At 38.5% G+C, this 22,853-nt stretch overlaps 1 protein-coding gene and 1 non-coding gene across 2 annotated transcripts in view; one reads left to right on the top strand and one right to left on the bottom strand.

The window, feature by feature from the left end:
• LOC126707974 (NADH dehydrogenase [ubiquinone] 1 beta subcomplex subunit 8, mitochondrial) overlaps positions 1 to 22,853 on the top strand; it is a 50,503-nt gene that overhangs the window by 25,105 nt on the left and 2,545 nt on the right. The gene's annotated exons all lie outside the window — the stretch shown is intronic.
• On the bottom strand, positions 11,426 to 11,534 carry LOC126710643 (small nucleolar RNA R71). The gene has a single exon (XR_007649705.1). It is a non-coding gene; the product is annotated as a small nucleolar RNA R71 (small nucleolar RNA).

The raw sequence follows: 22,853 nt of genomic DNA, 5'->3' as shown, positions 1-22,853 counted from the left end.
AAATCTGGACATTCTGCTTTGGATTGTTACCACATAATGAATTTTGCTTATCAGGGAAAGAATCCCTCTAGCTAAACTAGTTGCCATGGCTAGTGCTACTAATGCTGCTATTACTGATAATCAGGATCCTTGGCTTACTGACTCTGGCACATCAGATCATCTTACTGCCAATCTTAACAACCTTGTAACTCAATCTCAATACAAAGGACCCAAACAAGTCACTATTGGCAATGGTTAGGCTCTACCAATCAATTACATAAGTAATACTACCCTTCCCACTAAATATCACAACTTTATACTTAAAGATGTCTTACATGTCCCTAGAATAGCCATGAATCTCCTTTCTGTTCATAAGTTTTGCCTTCACAATAATTTCTCTTGCTACTTTGATGCAAATGAACTTAAAATTCAAGATATACCTATAGGGAGACTCCTGTACATGGGCTTGAGTAAAAATGGAGTCTATCCAATTTACTCAAAGAATTTCCTCAAGCCAACTGTCTTCCACTCTACTTCAGTCCCACAATCTTCTTAATCTGCTCAACCTTCTTGTTTTCTTGCCGCTTTGCATGTAAATAAGGTTAATAAATGGCTGCTATGGCATCATAGGCTAGGGCACCCCAGTAATAAAGTGCTTACCAAAGCACTTTCTTTAGTTGATGCATCTTGTATTTTACCAATCAATGATTCTGTTACACATTGTAAACATTGTCTCAATGGAAAAATGCATCAATTACCTTTTGATAAATCTGAATTTAAAGCTTCTAAACCTCTTTAATTGATTCACTTTGATGTTTGGGGTCCAACACCCACTACTTCTATTAATGATTTTCAGTATTATGTTCTATTTGTTGATGATTACTCCAAATTTACCTGGCTTTTCCTTTTAAAGTTCAAGTTTGATGTGTTTGAAGTTTTAAATACTTTAAAGCTACAGTAGAAAATCAACTTGACTCCAAAATAAATATTTTGAGAACTGATAGAGGTGGTGAATTTACTTCAAATGTGTTTAAAAGATTTTGTTCCTCAAATGGTATTATCCAGCATCTCACCTGTCCTCATACTCTTTAGCAAAATGGGGTAGTTGAGAGGAAACACAGGCATTTAGTTGAATGTGCTCTGACTATGTTATCACACTCTCAACTACCATCCTTATATTGGTCCTATGCCATATCCACAGCAGTTCATATTATTAATAGACTTCCTACACTTAATTTTGAAAATCAAACTCCTTGGGAATTGTTATTCCTCACCAAACCTGACATTTCACATCTAAAGACCTTTGGCTGTATTTGCTTCCTTTTGCTTAAACCATACAATTCCAACAAGCTTTAACCACATACCACTTCCTGCATATTTCTTGGTTACCCTACTTATACCAAAGGTTACATTTGTTTGAATCCTGTTACCTCACAGATATATATATCCAGACATGTCTTATTCAATGAACAGGAATTTCTTCCCTCATTGTCTGTACCTACTAACTCCACTACACCACATCTCTCTGCCTAGTCACCTACACCTTCTTTTCTGTTTCCTGTGTCAGATAACACTATCCCAACCTCATCCATCCCATCTCAACCTAGTCTTCCTACACCTGCATCTATCACTCTTACCCCTACCCCTAATGACCCTACCTCTATTCCTACTGAACTAGTCACTGCACCAGTCACTGCATCTATACCTGAACTAGTCACTGCATCTATACCTGAACCAATCTCTGCACCTAGCCCTCATACTTTTGTATCTCGACCTACTCAGTCCTTATCCATTCCTACACTTGTTTCTCTTGTCTGCCCTTCTGTTCCACAGGTGGCTTCTATGTTTCAGGTTCCTTTTGTTACCAATACACATTCTATGGTTACAAGGTCTAAGGTTGGTACTTTTAAGCCAAAAGCACTTGCTGCTCAGGCAATTTCTGATGAGCCTCAGCCAGTGGTCAAGCCTGCAAAGCCCTCCAAGACTTCTTCTAAGGGCATTAAACCTGATTATACCTTGACTAAACCTCCCTCTTACAAGGTTGCAGTCCAATATCCTCAGTGGTGTGCTGTAATGGCTGAGGAGTTTGCTACCTTGAAAAGACAAGGGACTTGGTCTTTAGTCCCTTATTCTCCTTCTCAAAATGTGGTTGGTTGCAATTGGGTTTTCAAAATTAAACTCAATAGTGATGGTAGTATTAATAGGTATAAGGCTAGATTGGTTGCCAAGGGCTTTCATCAACAATATGGTATGGATTTTGAGGAGACTTTCAGCCCTGTTATTAAACCTCCCACAGTTAGAATCGTTCTTTCCCTTACTGTTCAGTTTGATTGGCCTTTGAGACAGTTGGATGTTAGGAATGCTTTTCTTCATGGTTATTTAAGGGAAGAAGTGTATATGGTGCAGCCTCCAGGGTATGTTGATCCCTTATGTCCTACTTATGTGTGCAGACTTTGGAAGTCTCTCTATGGGCTTAAACAGGCACCCAGGGCCTGGTTTGAAAGGTTTTCCACCCAACTGTTGCACATGGGGCTTCAAGCTTCTCTTGCTGATTCCTCTTTGTTCATTTTTCATCATGGCAAGCTTGTGGTTTATCTCTTGGTCTATGTAGATGACATAGTAATCACTGGGAACAATCCTAGGTTCTTAGATTCTTTGGTTGCTTAATTAAGTCAAGCCTTTAAGCTTAAAGATTTGGGTCCTCTTCACTACTTTATTGGGCTTCAAATAACCAGATCATCCAAAGGCCTGTTTCTTACTCAGACCAAATATGCTCAAGATTTGCTTCTTAGGCTCCAAATGTAGTCTTCCAAACCTGCCAGATCTCCTTGTGCTCCTTACCTCAGATTGGTGCCCAATGAGGGCTCTCTACTTTCAAATCCACATGAATATCGAAGCTTGGTTGGTTCTCTCCATTATTTAACTTTCACCAGACCTGATTTAAGTTTTGCTATAAACTAGGTTTGTTAGTTTATGTCTTTCCCTATAGACATTCACCTTACTGCTGCTAAGTGCATCCTCAGATACATTAATGGCACTCTCAATTTTGGCATTCTTCTTCAACCTGGTCCTATCTCTCTCTCTACCTTTTCTGACTTAGATTGGGTAGGTGATCCCTTTGATAGGCGATCTACTACTGGCTTCATTGCCTATCTTGGGTACAACCCTATTACCTAGAGTGCTAAGAAGCAAGACACAGTGTCCAGATCTTCTACTGAATCTGAGTACCGTGCCTTAGCTTCTACTGTTGTTGAGCTGTGCTGGCTTTGTCAAGTGTTCAAAGATCTGGGCATCTTCCTTCCTTTTGCTCCCAAGCTTTGGTGTGATAATGTATCTGCCGTAGCAATTGCCTCTAATCCTATCTTCCACGCCCGCACCAAACATTTGGAGGTTGATTACCATTTTGTTTGTGAGAAAGTTTTGTGTAGGGATCTTTAAGTTAAGTATATTGCCACTGGGGATCAACTCGTTGACATTTTCACTAAAAGCCTCTCTACCTCTTAGTTTGTTTTTCTCAGGTCCAAAATCATGGTGTCTGTTGACCCCATGGCTTTGATGGGGGATGCTAGAGATAGTGTACAATTGGTGAAGACAAAGGAGAAAGATGAAGTCTAATGGCTACTTCCCAACGATAACTTAAATAGAATCAAAACGGTGTTGTGTGGTTTAATGACTTAAATAGAAGGAAACACATTTAGTGAAATGGTGCGTTTCCAGTAAATACAAACGCCATCGTTTTGATTCTATCTTCCTCAGAGTTCCAGCTTCCAGCTTCAAGACTTACTTTGTTCTTCCAAGAGTTCAAGGCAGAGGGGAAGTTACAGACTTCGATCATAACTGCCTTCCTTGATTTCAGGAGATAGTTATTGGGTTGTTACAATACAGTTAGGATTGAGCTTCTAGAGGGTTTAGATCTTTATGTATTCCCCAGGCTCTATAAATTAGAGCTCTGTGTTATGTATTGCTCTCTGAGCTTGTATAATCAATTGTACTCAGTTTCCAGAAATTCTCTCTCTCTCTCTCTCTCTCTCTCTCTCTCTCTCTCTCTCTCTCTCTCTCTCTCTCTCTCTCTCTCTCTCTCTCTCTCTCTCTCTCTCTCTCTCTCTCTCTCTCTCTCTCTCTCTCTGTGTTATTGATTCTTCACCATTGTTAAGCACCTTCAAGCTCCAAATTTTGCAGGCATCGCATAACATCAAAATGGAAATTTTTTAATGTATTGGACAAATACTAAAAAAACAAGTGCCTTTTGTTTTATTATATTTTGAGTGATGTTAGAGATATATATACAACAAATTTGACTAACATAATCCTTATAAACTAATGTATTACAAAGCATACAAAATTAATTAACTCATACATTTATTTATTAGGTTTTTGAAATTTACCAATTATATTAATTCACTGTCACATACGTTTTTAAACGTACTTTCCTTTTCATTTTTTCCCCCATCGTACACGAACTATAGTGGAGCTCTATGACTAGGAAAGTCCCATAAAAAACAATGATCAACATGTGAAAACCATATAGAATATAGTGCACAAGTTACATTTTTTAATCATCATGGCAAATTCTACAAGAAACAAAATACTTTGTTTGAAGAAGAAACTTTTACGTTTACAAGGAAAACTCCAAAAAATTTGTCAATTAAAGCTCTAATGCCTTTGGGCTACAACCACTAATTTATATACAGAAACATTAGAGTAACTCTAGAAAGTCTAGGAAATTCTACAAGAAACAAAATACTTTGTTTGAACTTTGAAGAAGAAACTTTTACGATTACAAGGAAAACTCCAAAAAATTTGTCAATTAAAGCTCGAATGCCTTTGGGCTACAACCACTAATTTATATACAAAAACATTAGAGTAACTCTAGAAAGTCTAGGAAATTTTAAAGGAACCCATATTGTAGGCATGAAAATAGACTTAAAAGGAAGAAGGGAAAAATCATGAAAAAATATCTTAACAGGTTCTAATGAATACCCTGCCATGTAAGGAATCAAGTTTGACTAAAATAATCCTAAAAACCCTCTAAAACAAGGAAAATAAAATTATATTCTAGGAAATTTCGAAAATTACAAAAATATTAAAAATAATAAATAACAAAAATTAAACAATATATTCTATCCTACATCAAATTTCTCTCTTTAGTAAAACATGTCCTTTAGCTCATATTTGGGAAAAAATTGGCCTTTGCCCTTTTAAAAAAAAAAATCCAGCATTTTGCCCTCTTTCCCAAATTAATTAGGGAAATGCCCATTTTTTGAAATTCGATTTTCTCAAAATTGAGTTAAGCTCTATCGTGGTGTTTTTAAGGAGCCTATAATGACGTTTTAAGGACATATAGTGGCGTTTTGAAACTTGAGCTCCTTGAAATTGAGTTATAGGCAAAAAAAAAGAAAAAAAAATTGCATGTAACTCAACTTCATGGAGATCGAGTTACAAAATGCCACTACAGGTTCTTAAAACGTCACTATAGGCTCCTTAAAACGCCACTATAGGGCTCCAGATTTTTTTATTTTTTATTTTATTTTTTTAACTTGATTTTGAGAAAATCGAGTTTCAAAAGAGGGCATTTCCCTAATTAGTCAGGAAAGAGAGTAAAATGCTGGATATTTTTTTTGAAAGGGGCATTTGCCCATTTTCTCCCTCATATTTGGGATCCGTAATCTTTCATTCTATGAAAACAAATACCTTGAATATCTTAACTTTTTTTGACTTCTTCAGGCAACTGACAAGTTTCAACAAATAGAAATTGACAACCCAATTAAATATTTCAACCCCAATAAAATTAATAAACTTTGGTATGTTGCTTCCTACTAAAATAATAGGATCTTCATTTTTGAAATCATTTGATTTGATTTCATCAAGACCTTTGACATTTTTCTCAACAATTTCCACCTCTTGATCTTTTGCTTCACTATGATGTTCATCATTTGTCTCAAGAACATCCATTCTATCCTCTTTGACTTCAAAATAATTTTTATGCAAATAATTTTATTTTGCACAAAATTATTCGACTTGTGATACTAAGGCAATATTGTTTTTAGGAATGCATCTATAAATAGGTTTACCATTGTTGCCATGACTCTGATTTGCCTCTAATGTTGTCTTCCTAGCAAAGGAGATTGGTGAGTTCTCGCTACGTACACATTAACTTCAATTTACATCACGTATGGCTTGCTGGGTGTAACGTTGAAACTAAAGGAAATTGTTTCTCGTAAGAAGTTCTTTTTTGAGATCTTCGTTAATGGAATTGCTACGGTAACATTCATCAACCATCAGACTAGGATAAGGAACCAAACTTTGATATATATTGAAGTGGGTAAAATGGATACAACCTATTGAACCAGCCACTAGCGACAGTACATTTGGTTCATTTGGTTCATGATCAAGACGAGGGAAGAAGATGGGGGGCTTGTGCACAAGAGGACGGACCCAACATGACGGCTGGATCGGAAAGTCGACGGTAGCAAGGCCATGTGGCATCCCCATGGTTTAAGTAGTCCTCAAGAAACTTTAGAAGGAAATATCTTGCACCCCACGATCAACCCTAGCCAATGAACTCTTTATATGGAAAGAATCCCGTAAAATGTGTGCTCTAAAAAGGATCTTCTTTATAAGGAAAAATTCCCCTTCCCCAAAAAAGGGAAAAGTCAGTTCTACACTACTATAAAAACCCCAGAAGCACTCCCAAACGAAGGTACGCATAATTGACCCCAGCTCTAACACTCTAGGGTTGTGAGAAGATTTCTAATTTAACCTTTGGAGGGTCTTTGGCCGGTGCCACACTGGTACTCTCCTAAGGTCTCCTTGTTCTGTATTGTGCAGGTGTTGTTTCGAGTACGTAAGGACTGTGTGACTTACTGACGATTTTCGACATCATCAGTTGGCACTGTCTGTGGGAAAGAGGAGATAAGCCATACTTACTGCTTCTCGGGCAAAAAGTTGTATGGTACTTACTCGTTCGATGACAACAACCACTAACAATTAGGGTGACAAACTGCGCACCACTGCCCTGGAGAGATAGGTTCAAACTCTCGCAGTAGCAGTGGAACGCCTCACCAAGCAGAATCATGACTTATAGGAGCAGTTGCGATAGAAGAACATAGTGCTTAACACCTAGGAGGAGGACTAGGAAGGAACCAATGCTGAAAGAAGGAACCAAGAAGGGCTGGAAGGAAGTAATGCCCCATTCAGACAAGAGCGGCAGAATACATGCCGTCCATCCGCCACAGATATGGCTCCGCCTCACATAGTAGCAGAGATGCAGATGATGAAGGAACGGATGGACTTCATGATAAATGCCCTCAGAGGACGGGTGTTTAGTGACCTCGATGACTTGGTCCATCGAACTGATTCACCATTCATTGCAACTGTCACGTCATTTCCCTTTCCACCAAAGTTCCGTATGCCTCAGGTGGAAAGCTATGATGAATCAAAGGACCCCCTAGATCACTTGGAGTCCTTTAAGACTCTGATGCACCTACAAGGAGTGGTAGACAGGATTATGTGTAGGTTTTCCTCACTACGTTGAAAGGCCTCGCAAGGATTTGGTTCAGCAGGTTGACACCCAATTCCATTAGTACCTTTAAGGAGCTGAACGCCCAATTTGCCTTACATTTTATCGGGGAACACAGGTATAAGAAGTCCACTGAATGCCTAATGAACATTAAGCAACGGGAAGATGAGATGCTGAGGTCTTACATAGCTTGCTTTAACAAGGAGGTGCTCTCGATTGATAAAGTTGACGACAAGATACTTGTGGCTGCGTTCACGAATGGGCTGCGGAAGGGTAAGTTTCTATTTTCCTTGTATAAGAATGACCCAAAAACCATGTCGGATGTGCTTTACAGGGCTACTAAGTACATGAACGCGGAAGACGCACTGCTGACCTGCGAAGAGAAGCCTAAAAAGAGAGAGAGACATGAGGAAGCATGATAGGATAGGGGGTGAAAGATGGCCAGGACAGGAGGAGATAGAAGGGAAGATAGACGCTCCAAGCCTCTCATTGGAAGATTCACAAGCTTTACCCCTCTGAACACCTTAATTAATCAAGTCCTGATGCGGATTAAGGACGAAGGAGCCCTGATATTGCCTGGCAAGTTGAAGGGACACCCTAGCAAAAGGTCTAGAGACAAGTACTTCTGTTTCAACCGCGATCATGGTCATGATATGTCCGAGTGCTATGACTTAAAGTAGCAGATGGAAGCTCTTATCAGGTAAGGGAAGTTGCAAAGGTTCATCGGTAAGGAAGGGACGGAATAGCCCCAATGATAGCCTGCCTAAATAGAAAATGAATGCCCTAGGCCACATTTGGGAGACATAGGGATGATTATAGGAGGCAGTGTGGCTTCTAGTTCTTCGAAGAAGGCACGCAAGACCTACCTATGGATGGTTCAGAACGTCCAGCTGACGGGGAACGTCCCAAAGATGACACGAATTGACAACCCCATAATTGGGTTCACGGAGGAAGATGCTCGACGTCTCCATCACCCACATGATGACGCACTTGTAGTTAGCATACGTGTAGGGGATTACAACACACACCTAGTCCTTGTAGACAACAGGAGCTCTGCCAACATCCTCTACTACCTAGTGTTCCAGCAGATGAGGATTGATAGGGAACGATTGATCCCAGTTAATGTGCCGCTTGTCGTATTCGGAGGAACAAGGGTACACCTACTAGGAGTAGTCACTTTGTCCATAACAGTTGGGGATTACCCGCAATAGATCACCAAGGATGTCACGTTCCTAGTTTTCGACTGTTCATTCGCTTACAATACCATTTTGGGTCGTCCAACCCTTAACTCATAGAAGGCTGTAACTTTGACTTACCACCTAATGATAAAATTCCCAACCAAGTACGGAGTGGGGGAAGTACGGGGAGATCAAGTGGCGGTGCACGAGTGCTACATTGCCATGTTGGAGATGGATGACCATTTGCAGACTATGTGTGATGTGCATTGATAATAGCTTAATTTTGCATATTTATATCATTATTAGAAATTATTATCATACTTATTTTGAGTTAATTCATGCATTTTATATTTGGTTTTGGAATAGTGTTGAATAATCAATTTTGTGTTTAATTGAATCTTATTGCATGAATTTGTCTTTTGTAGGAGAATGGAATTAAATAAGTGGATTTGTGCAAAGAAGAAAGCTAATGGAATTTACTTTTACAAGGGCCATGATGAAGTTAAAGAAGGCCAACACAATTAAATTTAAGTCTAATTGGAGCAGGGAATCAAAGAAAATTTGCATCAAATCCAAGTCCAATTTGGATTAGGATTCCGGCCTGCACATCAGTTAGTATTTTTAGCATAACTTTCAGCTTAGATGTATAATTGAGATGATTCAAGTTGGGCTGGAAAGTTAACTTAAAGGTCTACAACTTTATAGTTTACCAAAATTCCTAATTCTGATATTAAATGGGCCAAAATAGTCAGTTAAGTGAAGCCTAAAAATTTGAGATTTTCTCCAAACGGGAATTCAACTTGTAATAGGATTCCTTGACCTATTTAAAGGCTCTTTAGGGAAAAATTCAGAGGAGGCTAGTGCTAGGTAGGGGTCTGAACATAGAGAGTGCGGCTACTTCTTTGGTTTTCTTCCATGAAAGTTAGTTTTATTTATTTGTCTAGTTTAATGCTTAGTATTTTATTTTTGTGTTTTCTTTCAATTACTATGAGTAGCTAAATTTATAATTAAGGTTGAGGATGAAACATTGTTAAGGATTATCAGTAATATTTATGTGATTTGATTTTTCCCACAATAGTTGTTTTTTAGTGATTTAAATTGTTCTTACTTCATATCAATTGACTAAGATGGGATTTTAGATATGAGTTCAATAATGTTTTTCTCATGATTTAGGATTTGTCTTAATTAATTGAATGCTTGGATTATTAATTCTTGATTATAAAATTGGATATTGTTTGTGATTTGTCTACCAATGGATACAATTTATGATTTGATTTTTAGAATTGGATATATCTTGTTGTAGGGTCACAATTTGGGGCCCAAGCCCAACAGGTATGGGGTCTTGGTCCAAGGAGCCTAGAAACAATGAATTTGTAGAGAGTGGGCTATAGAACTAGGCCTTAGCGAAGTGGACAATAGTTAAGGTTGGGCTATACAACAATTAAACAAAAGCAGATCCTCTTAACGTCCATAGATTCTCAGTCCGAGGAGATGAGATGGATGTATGTTTGAGCCACACTTGTCACGTCCAAGGAGACGTTTCTCCTCGAACCGCCCTTTAAATGTCTTCATGTCCACGAGAACTGGGCTGGGAGCCCTTTTGGCACCCACTTCTTCTCCTCGGATGTGGTTGATCTTCCTGTATGGGGCCCAAGGCCCATTGTTTGATTTTGGGCCTTTGCCCCTACACTTGTGATTTGTTTGGCTTCGGATACAATTGATGATTTGATTTTATACTTCAGAAGAGAAGAAGAACATGCTTTTGATTTTTAAAATAAGGATTTTAATGAGAATATTTTCCATGATAGCAAGATTGATTTCTAGATTATCATGTAGTGAGTTGGGAAAAATTAATGATCATAAATATATGTTGATATGACTTACAATGTGGATTCCAAAACCTTAAGTCCTTTCTCTTGATTGTTTACATCTTTTTAGTGCTTTATATCTTTTGCTTAGTTTAACTATTTGCTTAATTTTATTATTTGTTTAGTATATTTAATTGCAAACAACCAATTTTTATTAAACTAGGATTAATTTGGTTAAGGTTTAATTAATTTTCCTATGTTCATACAAGTCCCTGTGAGTTCGACCTCGTTCTTATCCCACTATACTTCGGTACGGTTTGTACACTTGCGAGTACTTTAAAATTTCACAAGAAGTTTTTGGCGCCGTTGCCGAGGATTTGGTTAGGAAAATAAACTAGGTCTTAATTGAATTTTTCCTTCTACTAGTTGTAGTTAAAATTTATATATTTTTTAAAATAGAAAAAAAAAACAATATATTTTTTTTAAATTTCTTTGTGCATGGTGTATGAGAACTTGGATACGTGATAAAGAAAATCATTTTGTTAGTTTTGATTTTTCATTCGCCATGGGAGAAATAGGAGATGATTCAAAAACTCTTAGAGAGTTGTTCTCACCTATTACCATCAATCCTTCATCTTACATAGTATTGCCTGCAACCTGCTACACATTTTGAGTTGAAGCCACAAATAATTCACCTTCTTCCTACTTTTCATGGATTGGATAGAGAAGACCCTTATATGCATGTAAAGGATTTCTTGAGATTTGTGCTACTAGTAAGTTCCAAAATTTCACTGATGACTTTGTTTGCTTGCATTTATTCCCTTTTTCCTTGAAGGATAAGGCAAAAGCATGGCTTAATTCTCTTTCACCTGGATCTATCACTTCATGGGTACTGTTGGTCACAAAATTCCTCTCTAAATTTTTCCAAATGGCCAAGACCAATGCTTTGAGGAGAGAAATTGCAGATTTTTATCAGGATGAACAAGAGAAATTTTATGAGAGTTGGGAGAGATTTAAGGACTTGATCTTAAAGTGTCCTCATCATGGTTTTGAAACATGGAGACTAGTACAATATTTTTATAATGTTTTGACTTAGACAAATCGTAACATGATTGAGTCCATGAATGGTGGTGGATTTTTGAGTCTTATGGATGATGAGGCATACAAATTTCTTGAGAATTTATCCGAAAGCTCACAAAAATGGGATTTTTCCAATTGTAGAGAGAGATCTATCCCTACAATTAAGAAAGGAGGATTGTATGAAATTAGTGAAGATTTAGACATAAAAGTTAGTTTGGACAATATCACTCGTAAGGTTGAAGCTTTAGCTTTAGGTAGAGGGATGAATTCTATCAATCAACTTCAAAGAGAAGCATGCTCTATTTGTGCAAGTCCTATGCATACAACACAAATGTGTCCTTCCATAGCTGGTTACCCTAATTTTTATACTAAGCAAGCAAATGCACTGAATAATTGTGGAAAACCACTTGCTAGTCCATTTTTAGAGACACACAATCCAAATTGGCAAAATCATCCTAATTTCTCTTGGAGGCAGAACCATTCCCCCACAAATATAGGTGGACAACAAGTGCATCAACAAAGTCAATTTCATCCACCTACTGAAGCATTTCCTCCCATTCTTCAACCAACTCCTCAATTTATGGCACCACCAAGAAAAAATCATCTTTGGAGGAGTCTCTCAAAACTTTCATGCAATCAACTAGTCAAGACATTCAAGAGATAAAAAGTTCCACCCATTTGAATACTCAAGCTATTTCAAAGTTGGAAAATCAAGTTGGCCAGTTAGCAACCCAAGTTGGAGAGAGGGAAAATGGAAAGTTTCCTAGCCAACCTATACCTAACCCAAAAGGGCAGTATGCAATTAATGGTTCTTCTAGTTCTACTCATGCACATGAATCTATTCAGTCTATTACTACCCTTAGGTTTGGTAAACAAGTTGATAATCAAGTGAAAATGCCAGAAGTGGAGGATAATGAAAATACTGTGTTAGAGGAAAAAGGAGTTCATAGTTCACAAGATGATCATAAAGAAAAGAAGGGCAACTCAACCTCAATTCCAATTCAGGATCTTAGTTCTCCCCTTGATAGGAGGTTTGTTCCTAAAGCTCCATTCCCTCAAAGTTTAATCAGTCCTTAGAAAAGTGCACAATTTGGAGATATTTTAGAGGTTTTTAAGCAAGTGCAAATAAACATTTCATTTCTTGATGCAATTCAACAAGTTCCTGCTTATGCCAAGTTTCTAAAAGATCTTGTGACAACGAAGAGAAAGACAAATGTCCCTAAAAGGCATTTTTGACAGAGCAAGTCAGTTCAATCATTCAGAATAAATATTCAGTGAAATGTAAGGACCTTGGATCTCCTACAATTTCATGCAAGATTGGGGATCATCTCATTGAGCGAGCTTTATTAGATTTGGGGGCAAGTGTGAACCTAATGCCATATTCAGTTTATTTACAACTAGGTTTGGGGGAGCTGAAACCCACAACCATGATACTCAAGTTAGCTGACAGATCTGTGAAAATTCCTAAAGGTATTGTTGAGGATGTGTTGATTAAGGTGGATGCATTCTATTTTCCTGTTGATTTTGTTGTGTTAGACACTGAGCCTGCTTTCAATGGCAATACACAAATCCATGTCATTTTGGGTCGCCCTTTCTTAGCGACATCCAATGCTTTGATCAATTGTGGGAGTGGTGTGATGAAGATTTCTTTTAAGAATATGACTGTTGAGCTTAATATCTTTGAAATAAGTAAGCAAGTACTAGACAATAAGGATATATGCGAGGTTAACATGATTGGGAGCCTAGTCCATGATACTTTCATACAATCAAGTTGTGAGGATCCCCTAAAGGCTTGCTTAACCCTTCTTTTTTTTGAAATTTGGATATTGAAAAATCAATTGAGGAGGTCAATGCATTGTTGGATTCTGTTCCTCTCTTAAGTATTGATAGCTGGCAGCCAAAAGTGGTCCCTTTTCCACTTTCTTCATCCCCATTCCTATCTATTGCACCAAAGTTGGATGACTTTTGGGAACACCAATTGAAAAGTGTACTTCAAGAGCATAAGGAAGCTATGGATTGGAAAATTGTTGATATTAAGGGTATTAGTTTCTCTGTGGTTATGCAAAGAATTCACTTGGAAGACACTGCAAAAGCTTCCTAACATGTTTTTGACCTAGGTAAGTTACAATCTCATTGGACTAGTCCATTCATAATATGCATTATTTATCTCCATGGTGTTGTTGAGGTTTGGATGGTCCTGTTTATCAGGATTGATCTCCAATTGTGTTAAATCTTTTTGCAACCAAAAAAATAATATATATATATATATATATATATATATATTTTCTTGTTTATTTTCTGCTTTTAGATTAAAATTTGTGTTTATTTTCTTGTTTATTTTCTAGCTGATATTTGACAGAAATTAATTTTATAACAATCAGCTTGATCAAGGTACGTCTCCTCCTTCTCCTTACCTTACTTGTTTCTACTTGATTCTCATGTTGCATATTAATAGTTTTCTCTCTTTTCATTCAAGACATATATTTGAGAGTATCATTTTTAACATTGAGGACAATGTTTGGTTTAGGTTTTTTTGGGGGGGGGGGGGGGGGTGGGGAGGGGGGATGTATATAGATTTCTATCTTTTTGTTTTGTTTTGTTTAGTTGTGTTAAAAAAAAAAAAAATTTTGCCTAGCTTGAGGTTTATGTTTGGAGTTCATTATACTACTCTTGCTTAAAGAATTTCATTGCTTTCATGCTCAATTCATTGTACATGCATGTAGCCACTCAGACACAACTTATTGTTGAAGGATAAAAGTGATTAGAAAATCTTGAAGATAACAATGTGGAGATTGTAACCCTTGTGAGTTTTGAGCCAATCATTATTTTTGGAGGGTTATTTATTGTTCCTAATCTTAAAGTTCATTTGGAAGTGCGTAACATATTTCCCTTGTTGTAGTCTCACTATTCTTTCTTTTGGCCAATAATTTTTTTTTTTTTTTTTAATTTTATGCCACACTAGAATCTTTTGAAGTCATTGATGTTGAATGAACTATACTAGTCTTTGAGAGATGAGATTAGGCCATTTTTGTCTACTTTGAGCCATATATGTGTTTTTCTTTTTTGATACATTATCGCTAGTCACCCCGTTGAGCCTTTTAATTGGCCTTTCGCTTCTTAAAGCCCTCATCTAGTGTTTCATGATGGAATTTGATCAATTTGTTTCAATATGGTGGTTTGTGTGAGAATTCAAAGAAAAAAAAAATTCAAAAAAATTCAAAAAAAGAGGAAAAATGTCAAAAAGAAGAAAATAAAAAGGGTTCTCATCAAATTTTGAGAAGTGAAATGGAAGGAAGGAGTACTGCTTTGAAGAAGAAGAGATGGAAAAAAAAAATAGTTGAATGGAAATTCCAAAAAGAATTGACATTCCAACTAATCTTGAAAACACTTCTTATATTTACATTCACCCATTTTTATTTCATTCCCTTTGCTTTTACCCTACATTACGTCCTAATAAAGTCCTTATTTGATCTTGAAGATTGTGTAGTTCAGATATTGATATGACTGAATAAAAAGTGTGGTATAAATTCTTTTTGGCATCCTTTCATGAGACTACTTGTTTTTTTTTGATTGAGCGTTTTTTATGTGATTTATATGTGAGGTGTTTGATTTTGCTTACATTATTCTACTCACATATATTGTTGAGAGTGTTACATCCCATTTCAAAGTGATTTCATTTGTTGATTGATAACACCGGAAATATTTGAGTTGAAGCATACTTTCAAATAGAGATTCGAGTCAAGTTTATTCTAAAACTAAGAGTATGTTTGGGTTGGCTACCACTTTTCACTCACATTGAGTTTTGATGGCATGAGAAATTTCTTTAGCATTTGTAGTGTTTTTGAACTTGAACTAATCCTCTTTGCAAAAGGCAATTGAAAAAAAAAGTTTGATTTTCTTTGTTTTGTTTATTTTTTTAGTATTCATTCTCAGAATTTTGTGGGTATATTCCCTGCAAACTCTCACGAGACTACAACTCATCCACTAGTGTAAGCTAGGGGTTTAAAGGCTTGTTGCATATGATAAATGCAATCGAAAATTCCAGCGAAAGTGGATTAGTTAGGATTTCATTTTTCTTTATTTTGTTTTACTCTTTATCTCGTTGTCGACTGTTCATCCGCTTACAATGCCATATTGGGTCGTCCAATCCTTAACTCATGGAAGGCTGTAACTTTGACTTGCCACCTAATGATAAAATTCCCAACTGAGTATGGAGTGGGGGAAGTACGGGGAGATCAAGTGGTGGTGCACGAGTGCTACATTGCCATGTTGGAGATGGATGACCATTTGCAGACTATGTGTATAGAGGAATAGCGGACCGTGGTGGAATTGGTAAAGGAGTTGGAAGAGGTAATCTTGGACGATGCCTGGCCCGAACGAGTGACCAGGGTCGGAACTCTGGCTAGCTTGCCGATTCGTTAGGCACTTACGATATTTCTGAGGGAGAACCAGGACGTATTCGCCTAGAGCCATGAGGACATGCCCGGAATTGATCCTTCAATTATAGTCCACAAGTTAAATGTATCGCTTTCCTTCTCTCCAGTCTGTTAGAAGAAGTGAGTGTTCACAGGAATGGGACAAGGCCATATCTAAAAAAGTTCGTAAGCTACAGGAACCAGACTTCATTCGAGAAGTATTCTACCCCGACTGGTTGGCCAACGTAGTGATGGTTAAAAAGGCCAACATAAAGTGGAGGATATGCGTAGACTTCACAAACTTGAACAAGGCATGCCTCAAAGATAGCTACTTTCTTTTGTGGATTGATGTTTTGGTAGAATTGACTACAAGACACCGGTTGTTGAGCTTCACGGATGCATTCTCTAGGTATAACTAGATCAAGCTGGACACAGCTGACCAGGAGAAAACTTCATTCGTTACCAGCTAGGGCCTTTTCTGTTACAAGGTGATGCCATTTGGACTAAAGATCGCAGGCGCTACGTATCAAAGGTTGATGAACAAAATGTTCGCGCACCAGATTGGGAAGAATGGGGAGGTCTACGTGGATGACATGTTGGTAAAAGGCATATGGGAGGACAACCACCTGAACGACCTCCAAGATACCTTTGACACCCTCCGATCTTATAACATGAAATTGAACCTAGGAAAATGTGCGTTTGGAGTAACGATAGGAAAATTCCTAGGGTTCATGGTATCCTAAAGGGGTATTGAGGTCAACCTGGACAAGATTTAGGCCATAATAAAGTTAGCTCCACCAAAGACTGTCAAGGAGGTACAGTGCCTGAACGGTAAGGTTGCTGCCCTAAACAGGTTTGTCTCAAGAGCAACGGATAAGTGCCTACCTTTCTTCCGTACATTGAAGAAATCATTTGAATGGACGACTGAGTGCTAGCAAGTTTTCGAAGACCTGAAGACGTATCTTTTTTCCCCGCCGTTACTAAGTCCATCAAAACCAGGGGAAGTATTATTCCTATGCCTAGCCGTCTCCCCCGTCGCTGTTAGCGTGGCCTTAGTTAGAGAAGAGAACAGAGTGTAGAAACCAGTGTATTTCACAAGCCGAGTATTTTGAAGAGCGGAAGAAAGATACCCCTCGATGGAAAAGCTTGCCTTTGCATTAGTAATTGCGGCCTGAAAGCTCAAACCATATTTCCAGGCACATATTGTGATTGTCCTAATAGACAAACCCCTTTGAAGGGCAATGAGCAGCCCTGAAGCCGTTGGACGGGTGGCACTATGGGCAATAGAGTTGAGTAAATTTGATATACAGTACCAACCACATATGGCTATAAAGGGACAAGTTATTGCTGACTTCATTGCAGAATTCACCCTCGCGAAAGAACAGGGGGCACAAGAGATTCCCCAATGGAGCATCCACACGGACGGATCATCCAATAAGCAAGCAAGCAAAGCTGGTGTAGTACTCCAAAGCCTAGAATGGGATAAAGTCGAATGCATGATCCGTCTTGATTTCCCTAAAACTAATAACGAGGCAGAGTACAAAGCTCTAATAGCAGGGGTGGATCTTGCCAAAGCGGTAGGAGCTACAAATACGGTCGTATACTGCGATTCCCAAATAGTAACCAACTAGGTCAATGGTGACTACGAATGCAAGAATGTGCGGATGAAGAAGTATCCTGAGCAAGTGAAGGATCGAGTTAATGACCTCCAAGTGAAGTTTGTTCAAATACCAAGGGAGGAGAACAAGCACGTCGACTGCCTTGCCAAAGCTACCTGAGCAGAGCACATGCTCATCCCTGGTTAGGTACTATCCTTTGTTCAAATTTCATCCTTGATAGACGGCATCAGTGTGCAGGAAATAGATTCCGAGAGCTATTGGATGACACCGATAACCTCTTACCTGAAGGACGGAGTGTTGCCTGAAGGTAAGGAGGCTACAAAGAAGCTGAAGGTTCAAGCAGCGCGCTTCGTTTTGATTAAAGGCGTTCTATACAAAAGGGGCTTCTTTAGACCGTATATGAGGTGTCTCATCCTCGAAATGGCAGACTATGTAATGCGAGAGGTCCACAAAGGAGTTTGTGGGAACCATTCTAGGTCTCAATCATTGGTGCACAAACTCATCCAGGCAGGATACTACTGGCCTACCATGCAGAACGATGCCATTGCATATGTTAAAGCCTGTGACAAGTGCTAGAGGTTTACTAACCTCATCCGGCAACTAGCGGGAGAACTCACTCCATTAACGGCCTCATGACCTTTCGCATAGTGGGGGTTGGACATCATGGGTCCGTTCCCAATAACAGTTAGACAGTTGAAGTTTCTTGTAGTCAGAATAGACTACTTCATGAAATGGGTAGAAGTCGAAGCCCTAGCCTCCATCATGGGAAGGAATGTGCGAAGCTTTGTATGGAAGAACATCATTTGCAGGTACGGTATACTTAGAGTATTGGTCTCAGACAACGGGAAGCAGTTCAACAATGACGCATTCAGAGACTTTTGTTCACAACTAGGGGTCAAGAATCACTACTCATCACCTGCCCACCCTCAAGCCAACGGATAGGTTGAGGTTATGAACTGATCCTTGCTTAAAATCATCAAGACTCGGCTTGAGGGGGCAAAATGTATCTAGCCTGAAGTACTACCCAGCGTCCTATGGGCTTACAGGACGACTGTAAGGACACCTACAGGAGATACGCCGTTTCGTTTAGCGTATGGAAGCGAGGCAGTCATCTCGGTCGAAGTGGGACTCACAAGCTATCGAGTAGAAAACCATGACGAGGGAAGGAACGATGAAGCACTACGTGTTCAGCTTGATCTAGTGGACGAGGTCAGAGCAACGACCGAGTAAAGCTTAGCACGGTACCAAGATCTCATGGCTAAGTACTACAACTCCAGGGTTAGGCATAAGGGCTTCAAGGTTGGAGATCTTGTCTTGAGAAAGGTGATGGGCGCCATAAAAGACACCTCCCAAGGGAAGTTAGGATCTAATTGGGAAGGACCGTATAGAATTGCCTTATGGCATAGGAAAGGGACCTTCCACCTAGAGACACTGGACGAACAAAGGCTACAGCGCCTATGAAACACAGAACACCTGAAGAAGTACTACCAGTAGATAGTAACAAAGTGATGCCATTCGGACTCAAGAACGCAGGCGCTACATATCAAAGGCTGATGAACAAAATGTTCGCACACCAGATTGGGAGGAATGTGGAGGTCTACGTGGATGACATGTTGGTAAAAAGCATATGGGAGGACGACCACCTGAACGACCTTTAAGAGACCTTTGACACCCTCCAATCTTATAACATGAAATTGAACCTAGGAAAATGTGCGTTTGGGGTAACGACAGGAAAATTCTTAGGGTTCATGGTATACCAAAGGGGTATTGAGGTCAACCTGGACAAGATTCAGGCCATAATGAAGTTAGCCCTTCCAAAGACTGTCAAGGAGGTACAGAGCTTGAACGGTAAGGTTGCTGCCCTAAACAGGTTTGTCTTAAGAGCAACAGATAAGTGCCTACCTTTCTTCCGTACATTGAAGAAATCATTCGAATGGACGACCAAGTGCCAGCAAGCTTTCGAAGACCTGAAGACGTATCTTTCTTCCCAGCTGTTACTAAGTCCATCAAAACTTTTGCGGTAATTATCTATTTATATATAACTGAAACCTTTGAAACTCCCACAATTTTTCACGTCAGCACAATATTAAAAAAAAAAAAAACGTAATAAAACTTTTCCAAACCCGATGTTTTGCCTCCCGATGCAAACCAACAGCAGAGCATTGCATTGCATAAAGACCCACAGATTCCTCAATTAAAACCCACCATACCCCCCATACCCACAAACCAATAGCCATCTTCTTCCTTAGAACAGAGGTCGATCTCCTTCCTCAGACCACCCATTTGCCACAAACCACCCACATCCAACTTCTACAACCCAAAAACGGCGCCCCATTTTCTGTGGGTCTCATCCAGCCCATGGCCACCAATTCCTTAATCAAAACCCACCAATGGAGCTTACAGTCCCATAAAAACCAAACCCATTTTTATTTTTTTCAACTCCACTCACACACAACTCTGAAATTCTCATTCTTCTCAAGCTTCCTAAGAACCCCAGGTCCAAAAATTCCCACCACATACCCAATTTTCGTGTTCTAGCTTCTGCGAACCCAATGGGTCTGATGGGCTTTCATGGCTGAGTCTGACTCGGTCTGTCCGGCGTGGCTCTATTGTAGGGAAAAGAAAAGAAAAATTAAAAAAATGGAAAAGATAGGAGAGCGATACGGAGTGACAGCTAGAGAGAAACTTCTTGACAATGTATATGTAAATATCATTTCAACTGTCTCCCAATAGTCTTAATAAAATATGTGTTATTTATTTATTTATAACTTCTACTCCAACAATAACTCTAACCCCAACGTGACTCTATTTATTATTTTTTTTTCTTTCTTTTATCTCCAACAACAACACTAACCCCCAGCGTGATTCTATTTAGTATTTTTTTTTAATCTTTTATCTCAAATTTTTATTTTTATTTTATTTTATTATTATTATTTTTTTTTTTTTACAGTTACTTGAATTTGGTGTGGCTTAATTTCTAAACATTTTCACTATTTAACAAAAAAAAAAAAAAAAAAAAAACTTACAAAAAAAGAACAGCCCAAACTGTTGGAAATTTAGATGACATTTCATTTTTCAATAGGCACATTTTAATATATCTATTATTATGAAGAGTTATGACATTTCAATAAGAATCTTTTGGTAGGCACCTTTTTATTCAATAAACACATTTTCATTCAATATGCACATTTTCGGCTAATAGACACTTTTTCGGTTAACAAGCACATTTTCAGCCAATAGACACTTTTTGGCATATATATTAACCTATCTTTTATATATCTATATATACAACACAAACTAAACTAGAGACGCAACATTCTATCTTTTATTCATTTCCACAAAAGAAAAAAAAAAAAAAACTAATAAATAAAACAACATTACTTCCTTCTATCTAACTAATAAAACTTTATGCTATTTCTTTCAATATCATTTTTTTTTTTTAATTTCATGCATTTTTACTTATTACTCCAACTCAAAAATAATGGCTTTTCCTTTTTTTCTTGAAACTCATTCAGTAACTATTCTCGTGCATCGCACAAATTAGTAACTAGTTGAATTAGTGACTAGTTGAATTAAAAAAGAATTTTTTTTTGGACTGCCATAACTTGAAGTGGGCCGGTTCACCTTGTACACGTGCCCAATACGAAGGGGAATGAAGATAACTTCGGATGCTGTCGTTTAGACCGCTTTTCCTTTGATCATAATATATACAAATAGAAAAGAAAAGAAAAGCGAGTGTTTGGTGCTAGAGAGTAGAGAAACAAGCAAATCAGGGGGAAAAGAACAAAAAAGAAAGGAAAATGGCAGGGAGATTGAGCAACGTAGCTTCTAGAATCATGGGCGGAAACGGCATCGTATGCCGCTCCATCGCCTCCTCTCTTCGCCTCTGCGTCGGTATGGGCCTCCCCGTCGGTGGACAAGTCTTGGGCATGATGGTTTTGGACATGGTGTTTGTGGGTTTGATTGGTGAGACAATAAAGTGTGGCTAAAATTGGTGTGGTGGTGGTGTTGTTGCTGTGGGTGTGATTATTCAGCGATGTGTTGCTGTGGGGGTGTAATTTGGTTAGTTTTGTGTGGTGTTCGGTGTGGTAGGATTTGGCCAAGGGAGAAAGTGCTCAAGTGAATGGAGGAAGCCGGTTGTGTAGTGGTGAATGGCGATGAGCTTAATGGGTTGTCAGTGGGGTTAGCAAAAGGTGGCTGTTTGGCAACTAGTTGGCCATAGAGGGTGGTGGTTTTAAAATTGGGCCATGGTGGCACCAGACGGAAGAAGACGAAGAAAGGAAGAAAAATTTTTAAGCAATTTTTTAAAATTATATTTGAATTTAAAAAGACATGTTTATTGAAATGCTGTCATGTGCACAGAGTGCGATAGTGTTCTGCCAATAATCAATGGTGTTAGAGATATATTAGCCCATTAGCATAGGCCCAAGCCTAATTCTACTTTGTGTGCAAGTCAAGTTTCCTACTTGTACTAAAAGTCTATTAGTCTAGGGTTTAGTCTACTATATATACACATGTTATGATTCATTGTAACACAAGATTTGTACTACACTATAATATATTATTGATGTAGCCCTTTAGGGTTTCCTCCATGAATGTAGGCTGTTAGGCTAAACCACGTAACTCTCATGTGTTACTGTGTTCTATACTTTATGCTTTTGCTTCTGCATTTATACTAGCATATTCAATATGGTGTATCAATGCTAATATTTAACATGATATCAGAGCTAGGTTCCTATGGCTATGGTTTTCTGTCCTTACGGTATATTTAAGAGCAATCTTTGTATTCCTCGGTGTTTTTTTTCTCGCTGCGTTCATCTTCTTTGGCTTCCTACTGCTGCTGTCAAAACTCTCCGGTATAGTCAAGCCACTGTTAGAAGTCGCATCAACACTACAAGACCATTGCCTTCCTCAAACTACCATCACAGAGCCAAATTTCATTCAAGGGATCTTGTCAACCTTATCAAATCTCAAGATTTCATCAAGCTTCCATCTTGAGTTTGAGAGGGGGTGTTAGAGATATATTAGCCCATTAGCATAGGCCCAAGCCTAATTCTACTTTATGTGCAAACCAAGTCTCCTACTTATACTAAAAGTCTATTAGTCTAGGGTTTAGTCTACCTCACCTTGAGCCTGGGTCCCCTGCTCCTGCTTCGCCTGAAGATCCTCCACAAGACATTCCACCTCGCCACTCAACCCGGGTAAGATCCATTCCTGCACATTTACTTGACTATCATTGTTACACTGCCCTTGCT

Source organism: Quercus robur, chromosome 12, assembly GCF_932294415.1.
Source record: "Quercus robur chromosome 12, dhQueRobu3.1, whole genome shotgun sequence".
Classification (NCBI taxonomy): Eukaryota; Viridiplantae; Streptophyta; class Magnoliopsida; order Fagales; family Fagaceae; genus Quercus; species Quercus robur.
The sequence above is the reverse complement of the archived record's forward strand: the minus strand, read 5'-3'. Positions and strand labels throughout refer to the sequence as shown.